A 10,516-nucleotide genomic window follows, 5' to 3' on the forward strand; every position below is an offset into this window, starting at 1 on the left:
TAAATATTTGAATTCACCAGATGACATAGGTGTTAGAATAAGTATTCCTCAGCACAAAAGAAAAGAAACCGGTGATTCATAAAAAGAGGAGCTAACATTATGGGAAAACAGAAGTGAATGTGGGCATGGTGGGTCTGAATTTAGAATTTTAATTTAGATTTTTTGAGGAGTGCACTGGGGATTGAATTTAGGGGCATTCTACCTCTGGGCTACACTGTCACTTCTATTTTTTATGTTAAGACAGGGTCTTATTGAATTGCTGAGGGCCTAGCTAAATTACTGAAGCTGCCTTCAAATCTGCCATCCTGCACGCTTGTAATCCCCGCACTTAGGAGACTGAGACAGGAGGATTGCACAGGTTCAAAGCCAGCCTCAGCTACTTAGTGAGGCTCTCAGCAACTTAGTGAGACCCTGTTTCCAAATAAAATATAAAATAGGTCTGGGAGTATAGCCCAGAAGTAGAAAGCCTCTGAGTTCCACCCCCAGTACCACCAAAAAACAAAACAAAAACAAACAAATAAACAAAAATCTGCCATCCCCCGTACTGGAATTATAGGCCTGAGCTATCAGGCCCAGTTTAATTTATATATATATGTATAAATTTTTTTTGGGGGGGTGGTACTGGGGATTGAACCCGCAGGCATTCTACAAGAAGCATCCCCAACACTTTTTTTTTTTTTTTTTTGCGGGTTTGGATACGGAACCCAGGGATATTCGACTTCCAAGCTACACCCCCTGCACTATTTTTTATTCTTTATTTTGAAACAGGGTCTCACTGAGTTGCAAAGGGCCTCCCTTAGTAGCTGAGGCTGGCTGTGAACCGCTATCCTCCCGTCTCAGCCTCCCAAATACTGGGATTACAAGCATGGGCCACCACACTTAATTTAGATTTTGATTGAGTATTTCTTTTCCTTTCCTTCCAGGCAAATTGAAGTTTTTAAGATAGGCTCAAAAGATAAATTATTTCAGCTGGGCGTGGTGGCTCACACTTGTAAAATCTCAGCGTTTGAGAGGCTGACAAGAGGATCTCAGTTCCAGGACTAAGTGAGGCCTTTTGCAACTCAGTGAGACCATGTTTCAAAATAAAGAATAAAAAATAGGGCTTGGGGTGTGGCTTGGAGGTAGAATGCCCCTGGGTTCCATCCTAGTACCAATAAATAAATAAATAAATAAATCTTCTCACAGTAATATTTGTAGCCAGACGTGGAGGCATACTCTTATAATCCCATTACTTGGGAAGCTGAGACAGGAGAATCTCAGGTTTGCCATAAGCCTTAGCAACTTAGTGAGGCCCTCTGCAATTTAGTGAGACTGACACTAAAAAAAAAAAAAAAGTCCGGGCTGAGAGTGTGGCTCAGAGTTAGAATATCCCTGGAGTCAATCCCAGTGTCACACACACAAAAACCAGTACTATTTGTGTGTACCAAGGAAAGCAACCTGGATGTGGAGTACGAGGAATAAAAATCTGCCCATCAGCTGGGCGGCGGGAGGGTGGGGGGGTGCACCCTTGTAATCCCAGTATTTGAGAGGCTGAGACAGGAGGATCTGGGTTCACAGCCAGCCTCAGCTACTTAGTGAGGCCCTTTGCAACTCAGTGAGACCCTGTTTCAAAATAAAGAATAAAAATAGGGCTGGGGTTGTATCTTGGAGGTAAAATGCCTCTGGGTTCCATCTCCAGTGCCGCAAAAGAGAAAAAAATCTGCCCATCAGCCTAGTTTTTTGTAAAATCAGTTCATCAGTCCTGATGTGTAGGGTGTGGAACACAGAATTGTGAAATTTCAAGAGTGATAAGGGAATTCATTTTTGCTTCTGGGAACTTGAGCCTTCTGAACTCAATGAACAACAAAATAGCTCAGCCTCAGTGGGAGGAATTTTTCTTTCCTAGAATTGTCTGGTTCTTTTAGAACAAAGACCAACAGATTGTGTGATCCTGAATAGGCCTGAGTTTCCATGTATAAAATGGAAAATGATTAGATGACCTCAAAGATAACTTCTGAACCTAACCTTTTGCCGTTCTGTTACTTGTTCCATTGTGGATAAAATTAGAAGGAGCAAGGTCAAAATGTACCAAGAAGGCCAGGTGTGGTGGTTCATTGCTATAATTCTAGTAGTTAGAACAGAGGGATCACAGGTTTAAGCCAGCCTAAAAAAGATACCACGTTCCTTTTGCTTCAAGGCAATAAAGCCACGTGTTTAAAGTTAAATAGACAGCTGGGCATGGTGGTGCATGCTTGTAAGCTCAGTACTTGGGAGGCTGAGATAGGAGGATCACAGGTTTGAAGTCAGCTTCGGCAACTTAGTGAGCCCTCTGCAACTTAGTGAGACCCTGTTTCAAAATAAGAAATAACATTGGGTTGGAGGGAGAATGCCATCCCCAGTACCAAATAAATGAATAAAATTAAATAGACAAAATGGGACTGACTGATCAACACATTGCTTACTGAGTATCTACTACTTCTATGTGTGTGTGTGCATGTGCGTGCGTGCGTGTGTGTGTGTGCGTGCGTGCGTGTGTGTGTGTGTGTATGTGTGTGTGGGACTGGGGATTAAACCCAGGGGCATTCTATCTCCAGGCTACATCCCCAGCCTGATTTTATTTCTTATTTGGAGCCAGGATCTCACTGAGTTGCAGAGGGCCTTGCTAAGTTGCTAAGGCTGACTTCAGACCTGTGATCCTCTTGTCTCAGCTTCTCAAGTCCTGGGATTACAAGCGTGCACCACCACGCCCAGCTTAGTACCTACTATTTCTATGGGGGTGAGCTAACTAGGCACAAGAAGGGGGGAAAGAGTAAATCTGGAAGCAGTGTGCAGAGTGCTGGGTACATTTAGAAGATGATGAATTACTTGATTTGACCAGATTTCCACTAGGCTGTGGAGAATAATTTTATCTGACCGTCAATGGTGATCTAGTGAAAGTGTGGCTTGTTAACATTGTGAAATTTGCTGAAACTAGAATGAAATGCATCTGTTTCACCTATTTTATATTAAAAACCTATGTTATATGAAAAACCTATGTTCACCTATGTTATATGAAGAACCACCACAGGTGTCATCTTGTACCTTATTTAACATAAAATCTTCCTGGCGTGCATCTGGAAACTTACTTTACACAGATGTTGGACTTCATTTTCCCACTAGAGGGCAGGCTTAACCCACAAATTTTATATTTGGGTATTCCATGTCTTTGTGTGTGTGTGTGTGTGTGTGTGTGTGTGTGTGTGTGTGTGTGTGCTTACAGGGGATTGAACTCAAGGGATTCTACCTCTGAGCTACACCCTCAGCTTTTTTTTCTTTCTCTGAAACTGGGTCTCACTAGGTGCAGAGAGTCTTACTACTTGCTGAGATTGTTCTTGTGATCCTCCTGTCTCAGCCTCCCATGAACTGGGATTACAGGCATGTGCCACCATGCCTGGCTCCCCTAATACTGTGTGTGTTTTTGTGTGTGTGCATGTGTGAGTGCGTGTGTGTGTGTGTTGTTGGAGATAGAACCCAGGAGCATTCTACCTGTGAGCTACACTCTATATTAGTATTTTGAAGAACCTTCATACAGTTTTCCATAATGGCTGTATTAACTACATTTCCAGAAACAGTGTTCTGCACATCCTCACCAGTATTTCATTCTTTCTTTTTCTTCCCTCCTTCCATCTTTCTTTCCTTCCTTCCTTCCTTCGCAGTACTGGGGATGGATTCTACCTCTGAGCTACACTCCCAACCCTAGTTTTTTTGTTTTTTTTTTTTTTGGTGGTCCTGGGGTTCCTGGAAGCCCTTCTACCTCCGGGCTACACTCCCAGACCTATTTTTACATTTTTATTTTTGGAAACAGGGTCTCCTAAGCCAGTGCGCGGCTGGCTTCGAACCTGCGGGATCCTCCTGTCTCTGCCTCCCAAGCGTGGGGATTACAAGCCTGCTGCCACCACGCCCGGCCCAACCCTAGTTTTTATTCTATACTTTGAAACAAGGTAACAAGGTCTCACTAAATTGCAGTCTCACTAAGTAGCTGAGGCTGTACAGGAACCGCCATCCTCCTGTCTCAGCCTTCCAAGTACCGGGATTAAAAGCTTGCATCACCACGCCCTGCTTAGCCAGTATTTCTTGAAGAAAAGGTGTACTCAGATCTTTTCCCACCCTTACCCTTGGAGTACCCAGGATTGAACTCAGGGTCTCACATATGTTGGCAAGCACTCTACCACTGAACTACATACTCAGCCCTTTTCCTTCCTTCCTTCCTTCCTTCCTTCCTTCCTTCCTTCCTTCCTTCTCTCTCTTGAAATATTTTATTTTGAAATAGAGTCTTGCTAAGTTGCTCAGGCTGGCCTCAAATCTGCAATCCTGCCTCAGCCACTTGAGTTACTAGAATTACAAGAGTGAACCAGTGAGCCTGGAACCCACTTTTTTTTCTTTTCTTTTCTTTTCTTTTCTTTTCTTTTCTTTTTTTTTTTTCTTTTTTTTTTTTTTTTTTTTTTTTGCTACTGGGAATGGAACCAACCCTTCTACCTCCGGGCTACACTCCCAGACCTATTTTATATTTTTTATTTGGAAACAGGGTCTCTTAAGCCAGCGAGGCTGGCTTCGAACCAGCATGATCCTCCTGTCTCCCAAGTGCGGGGATTACAAGCGTGGACCACCATGCCCAGCGAACCCACTTATTTTTAAAGAGATGGTTTTTATTCTCCTATTCATTAGGCTTATCTGGTTGGGGGAAAAAATTACATCCAGCCATGGTAGCATGTGCATGTAATCCCAGTACATAGGAGGCTGAGATAGAAGGATCTTAGGTTCGAAGTCAGCCTCTACAATTTAGTGAGACTCTGTTTCAAAATAAAAAAATAAAATTTGGTTGGGGCTGTAGATCAGAGGTCGAACATCCCTGGGTTCAATCCTCATCACCACAAGTGATGGTGCGGAAGAGGCTCATCTTTGTGGTCCTCACACCCTTGTTGCCTCTCAGTGGCTCTACTGGTTGTCTGGATCATCACAGGGTACCCTCTGCCAGCTGGCAAGCATTGGCTTAAGTGGTGGCACCTTGGAGCAGCAGCTGTTCACAGGGACTCGGGCAGCTGCAGGGATGGCAAAGCCCTGTCGCTCTCATCCTGAGACTCTTCACAGTGGTGCACGGCTGGGTATTTGGCAGAGAGTTTTGAGTTAAATATAATTATATTGAGGAGGAATGCAATCTTTAAAGGAATTTTAGGGCAATGGGGAACTGTTCCAGGGGGCTTCCCAAGGCTCCCCAAATCAATACCAATTGTGGCTGCCTACTTGGAGACCTAATCTATCATCACCTGGTAGTATTTGGAGCTGAGGCCATTTACAAGGTACTGGAAGGATGCATGGTACAGAGATGTTGTTTCCAGAAATTTCCAATGGTGTATTTTTGACCTTATTCCTAAATGAGCAAGCCTGGGTGTCCGGTGAGCTGTCCAACCTCTCTCCTGTCACCCTTGTCTCTGTAAATACTGGGAGGCTAGCAGCCAAGAACCCCTCATAGCACCAAGAGCTCAGACACTGGGCTAAATAGCCCTGAACAATGCAGCCCTCAGATGTCACAGGCCAGTACAAAGGTATTAAGAAGCAGGACTGACTTCAAAGACAGCCAGAGTCAAGGCTTTAAAGAGGTCAATTGGGCTGGGAATGGGGCTCAGTGGTAAAGCATTTGCCTAGCATGTGTGAGACCCTGGCTTCAATCCCTAATACTGCCAAAGGGGGGAGGGAGTCAATCTATCAACAAAAATATTTGCAAAGGGGGAGGGCGCTCTGGCTTAGTGATACAGTACTTGCTCAGCATGTGCGAGGCCTTAGGTTCCATCTCCAGCACTGCAAAGAAGAAAAAGAACATTTCTATCCAATATCCACTCATCTCTCAAAGATATTTGAATCTTTTTCAAGAGTTTTTTAAAATAAAGGTGTTACAAAACACTGCCTTTTTCAATTTTAACTCAGGTTTGTTTTATAATAAAATTAGTTCTGTCTGAGAGAGGAGCCCTGAGAGAAAAAAGCAGATTGCAATCATCTTTCTGTTCCACTGACTTTAGCCACTTGCTTCTGACCAGTAACCTCTTCTTGTAATTGCTCCTGAAAAAAAATTAATTTTATATGGTATTGGAGGCTGAACCAAGAGCATTCTACCTCTGAGCTACACCTTAGCCCTTTATAATTTGTGTTGTGTGTGTGTGTGTGTGTGTGTGTGTGTGTGTGTGTGTGTGATACTGGATGTGGAACCCAGGGTCTTTTCTACCTCCGGGCTATACTCCCAGAACTATTTTATACTTTATTTGAAAACAGGTCCTCACTAAGTTGCTGAGAGCCTCACAAAGTAACTGAGGCAGCCTCCCAAGTGCTGGGATAAAAGGGTGCACCACCACGCCCGGCTATAATTTGTGTTTTGAGACAGGGTCTTGCTAGGCTGTCGAGAGTCTCCCTACATTGCCGAGGCTGATCTCAAATCTGAAATCCTCTGTCTCAGCCTGCCCAGTACTGGGATTACAGGCATATATCACCATACCCAGCTAAAAAGAAGTCACAAATTTATTATTTTACACTTCTGTAAATCGGAAGTCCACTGTGGATCTCACTGGGCTACAATCCAGGCAGGGCTGTGTCCTAAGGCTTTCCTAATCTCCAGAGGTGTTCAATCCTCGGCTCAGGACCTCCATCCCCATAACTTGAAAGTCAAACTCTTCCCTTTTCCTGGCCATTCTTCTACCATCACGTCTTCCTCTGACCCGCAACTGGGAAAGACACTCTTTCTAAGTAATTAGATTGGGCCTATCTGGATAATCCAGGATAATCTCTGGCTCTCCAGGTCCTTAACTTAATTACATCTGCAAAATACTTTCACTTTGTAAGATAACAATTCGTAGGTTCTAAGGATTAAGAAGTGGTCATTTTGTCCTTTGGGAGCCATTATTCTGCCTACCAGGTAGAGAGAAAACCATGGAAAAAGGAAAGAATAGAGGTGGGAATTGGAGATAAAAGACCCTTTCCAGACAGTGGGGAAAGCTTATGGAAAGGCTCCTATGTTGCAAACGACTACAAGGAGTTCAGAAAGCCCCACATATGAAGTTTGCATTGAAATGTAGGAGGTCATCCATTCAACACACATCCATGGAATACTTTGTGGCTGGTACTGTGCTGGAGAGAGAAGGATGAGAAAGACAAAGTCCTTGTCCTCTGAGGCTAGCGTGAAAAGTAAAGGCCAATAGTGATAGATCACACAGACCTTCAGGAATTTGAACTTTAAGAGGAAGAGCTGGGCGTGGTGGCGCACGCTTATAATCCCAGCTCTGGGGAGGCTGAGACTGGAGGATTGCTACTTAGGCTCTCAACAACTTAGTGAGACCCTGTTTCCAAATAAAACTTAAAATAGGGCTGGGAATAGTGTAGCTCAGAGGCACAATGCCCCTGGTTTTAATACCCAATACCAAAAAAAAAAAAAAAAAAAGGTTATAGGGAGCCATCCACTCATTCATTTGATAAATTTTATTGAGAACATTCACTGTTACGAGATATGGGTATATAAAAGTATATAAAAGGTTAAAAGTATATAAAAGATTAAAAACTACCTGGGCATGGTGGTGCACTCTTGTAATTCCAGTATGTGAGAGTCTGAGACTGGAGGATTGCAGGTTTGAAGCCAGCCTCAGCAAATCGTGAGACTCATTAACCTAGTGAGACCTTGTTTCAAAATAAAAATAAAATTAGGCTGGGGGGTGTAGCTCATAGGTAAAAATGACCCTGGGTCCAATCCCCAGTGGCAAAATATAATAATAATAATAATAATAATAATAATAATAACTAAATTAAAATTTTAATATCTTAAAAGCTAGTTGATTTATTTTTATTTTTATTTGGTACTGGAGGTTAAACCCAGGCACATTCTACCTTCAAACTACACCCAAGGCCCTTTTTATTTTGAAACAGGCTCTTGCTAAGTTGTGGAAGGTCTCTCTTAAATTGCTGAGGCTGGCTTCAAACCTGCAATTCTGGTGGTCTTAGCCTCCCAAGTGTTGGGATTATAGGTCCATGCCACCATGCCTGACCCGACATCTTTTTTTTTTTTTTTTTTTTAAACAGTACTTTGGATTGGACCCAGGGGCACTTTACCTCTGAGCTACACTCCCAGTCCTATTTTGTATTCTTTATTTTGAAACCGTCTCACTAAATTGCAAAGGGGCTCATTAAGTAGCTGAGGCTGGCCATGAACCCAGCTCCTCCCATCTCAGCCTCCCAAGTACTGGGATTACAAGCATGCGCCACCACCCCACATCTTTTTTGAAAGACCTTTCTGACTTTTTTTTTTTACTTTGTAGAACCCAGACACAGACTGAACTGGTGGCACCCAACAATTTCCTTGAGGCAGAGCAAGGGGAAGCTCAGCAACTGTTTCCATGGGAGACTTAGCTGGGGAACTGTGAGCATCTGCAGAAGGCCTGAGACCTGGACACCGAACAGACAGAGGAGGGAGGGATGCTGAGAGCCAGGGTTGATCTTCAAAGGGTGACTAGCAAGAAAGAAGAAAGGAAGGTGTTCAGAAGAGCGCACCAGATCCAGCTTTGAGGAAAAGCTACTTTTGAGGGAAAGCTTGTGTGTGTGTGTGTGTGTGTGTGTGTGTGTGTGTGTGTGTGTGTGTTACTGGGGATTGAACCCAGAGCTACACTCCCAGCCATATTCACTTTTTTAAAACCTGGAAACAGGATCTTACTAAATTGCAGAGGGCCTCACTAAATTGCCGAGGCTGGTCGCAAACTTTCGATCTTCCTGTCTCAGCCTCCCAAGTACTGGGATTACAGGTGTACACTACTATGCCTAGCTACAAAGGCTCCTTTAAAAAAAAAAAAAAAAAAAAAAAGACGGTCAACTCTGGGGTGGTTCCTTCAAGAAAACGTTTCTTGAGACCTCTGTTCAAAGACAGGTTCCCGGTAGGGTCAAAATTTCGAACACAGGGAAGGTTTGTTTGTTTGTTCTCTATCCTAGTTGGGTCGGGGGTCCTCTGCCTCCCCTCCCCCTCCTATCGGATGATCCACTCGGGCAAGTGGGAAAATAAATGAGGCTGGGTGTGTAAAGGGGGCAGACAGCTCCCCCCACAAACACCTGCACCTCCGCTCTCATAGGGGTTCTTCTGAGCATCGCTAGCAAAATTACACGGGAAATTCTGCACCTCCACACTGGGTCACTTCCTGCAGGGCGACCCGGCTTGCTTTCATCAGACCCCAAAGCCAAGGGGTTGCAGTAGGGAAAAGTAAGGATCAGCTGCAAAAACCCTCGCCGTGTGGGAAGCGGCAGCCTGGGCTCGGGGTTTGCAGCGCGATTCTCTCCCCCACGCGCTGGCTGGGAGGGAGGGAGGGCGGGCGGGCGGCGGGCGCAGGGAGGGGGCAGGGGCGGCCGGGGTTCCCGCCGGCGCCCCGCCCTCGGACCGCAGAGCTGCCGCTGCTGCTGCGGGCGCCCGGCTGCCTGTCCGGGCAGGGTCTGGCCGAGCCTCGCGTCGCCGTGCAGTGCTCCGGCCGTCCGGGAGATGGCTTCTCCCCTCTCGCCCGATGCTGTCGCTTTTGTCTCACCCGGGGTTGCCTGACTGCCAGCTCGCGCACGCCCTCGGCGGAGCGCACTCCCCCCTCCAGGCTGGTCCCTGCGCCCTTGGCGGCCGCCCCCCGGCTCCGGGACCCCAGAGCCACGCGAGGACCGAGCGGGAGCGGCCCGGGCGGCGGCGAGCGGCCACCCCACGGTGCGCGGTGCAGGGACGCGCCGAGCCCACGACACCTTTGGGTGTTGCGGCGGAGCCGGCAGCGAGCACAGGTAGGACCCGCACCCAGCCTGGAGCAGCGCCTCGGGGTCTGCAGAGTGCGCCCGGAACCGAGGCGGCCGAGGTCAAGGGGCGCCCCTCCAACATGGCAACAGCCGGGGTGCAACAATGGGAGCGGCGAGGCTGCCGGGCGGAGGGCTGCGCCGAGGACGCCGAGCGAGCCGGGGCTCCCGCCCGCGCCGCCCCGCAGGTGGATGCCCGGACCCACCGCGCGCCCGCAGCTTTGGGGCCTGGCGGGCCCGGGCCCGCACCCCACCCCCTGCTCTCCGAACACACTTTCTGGTTTCCAGCTGCAGGATGATCTGAACCAGCCAATGGCTTTGGGGTTGTTTGTTTAAGATGAGAAATAAAAAAGCAAAACCTGTCGGGGATTGGGGGTGAAGCGGGTTGTGCTTTCCCGTGCAGTGGGTGAAAAGTCAGATTCTAGCCTAGCGACTATATTCTTTTTTTTTTTAAACCAGGAGGAGAGAAGAATTGGCTTCTCCCTTATAAGGATACTGCAGCAAAAGGAGACCACTTGAAAGAGGGAGAGGGGCCCTTAGGCCTGAGGTCTTGGCCCTCTGGGAAAGCGCAGCTCTCCTGGCCTCTGCTTGTGGCTCATTTTATCAGCGGTGGCTTTGATGTTGGGGGTGCAATCGCGGTAGGAAGCTCAGGCAAGGCTGCCAAGCAGGGGTGGGTGGGGTGGGGAGCCTAGGGGATTGGCAAGCTCCTGGGTTGTGG

Source organism: Muscardinus avellanarius (assembly GCF_963383645.1).
Source record: "Muscardinus avellanarius genome assembly, chromosome: 7".
Lineage (NCBI taxonomy): Eukaryota > Metazoa > Chordata > Mammalia > Rodentia > Gliridae > Muscardinus > Muscardinus avellanarius.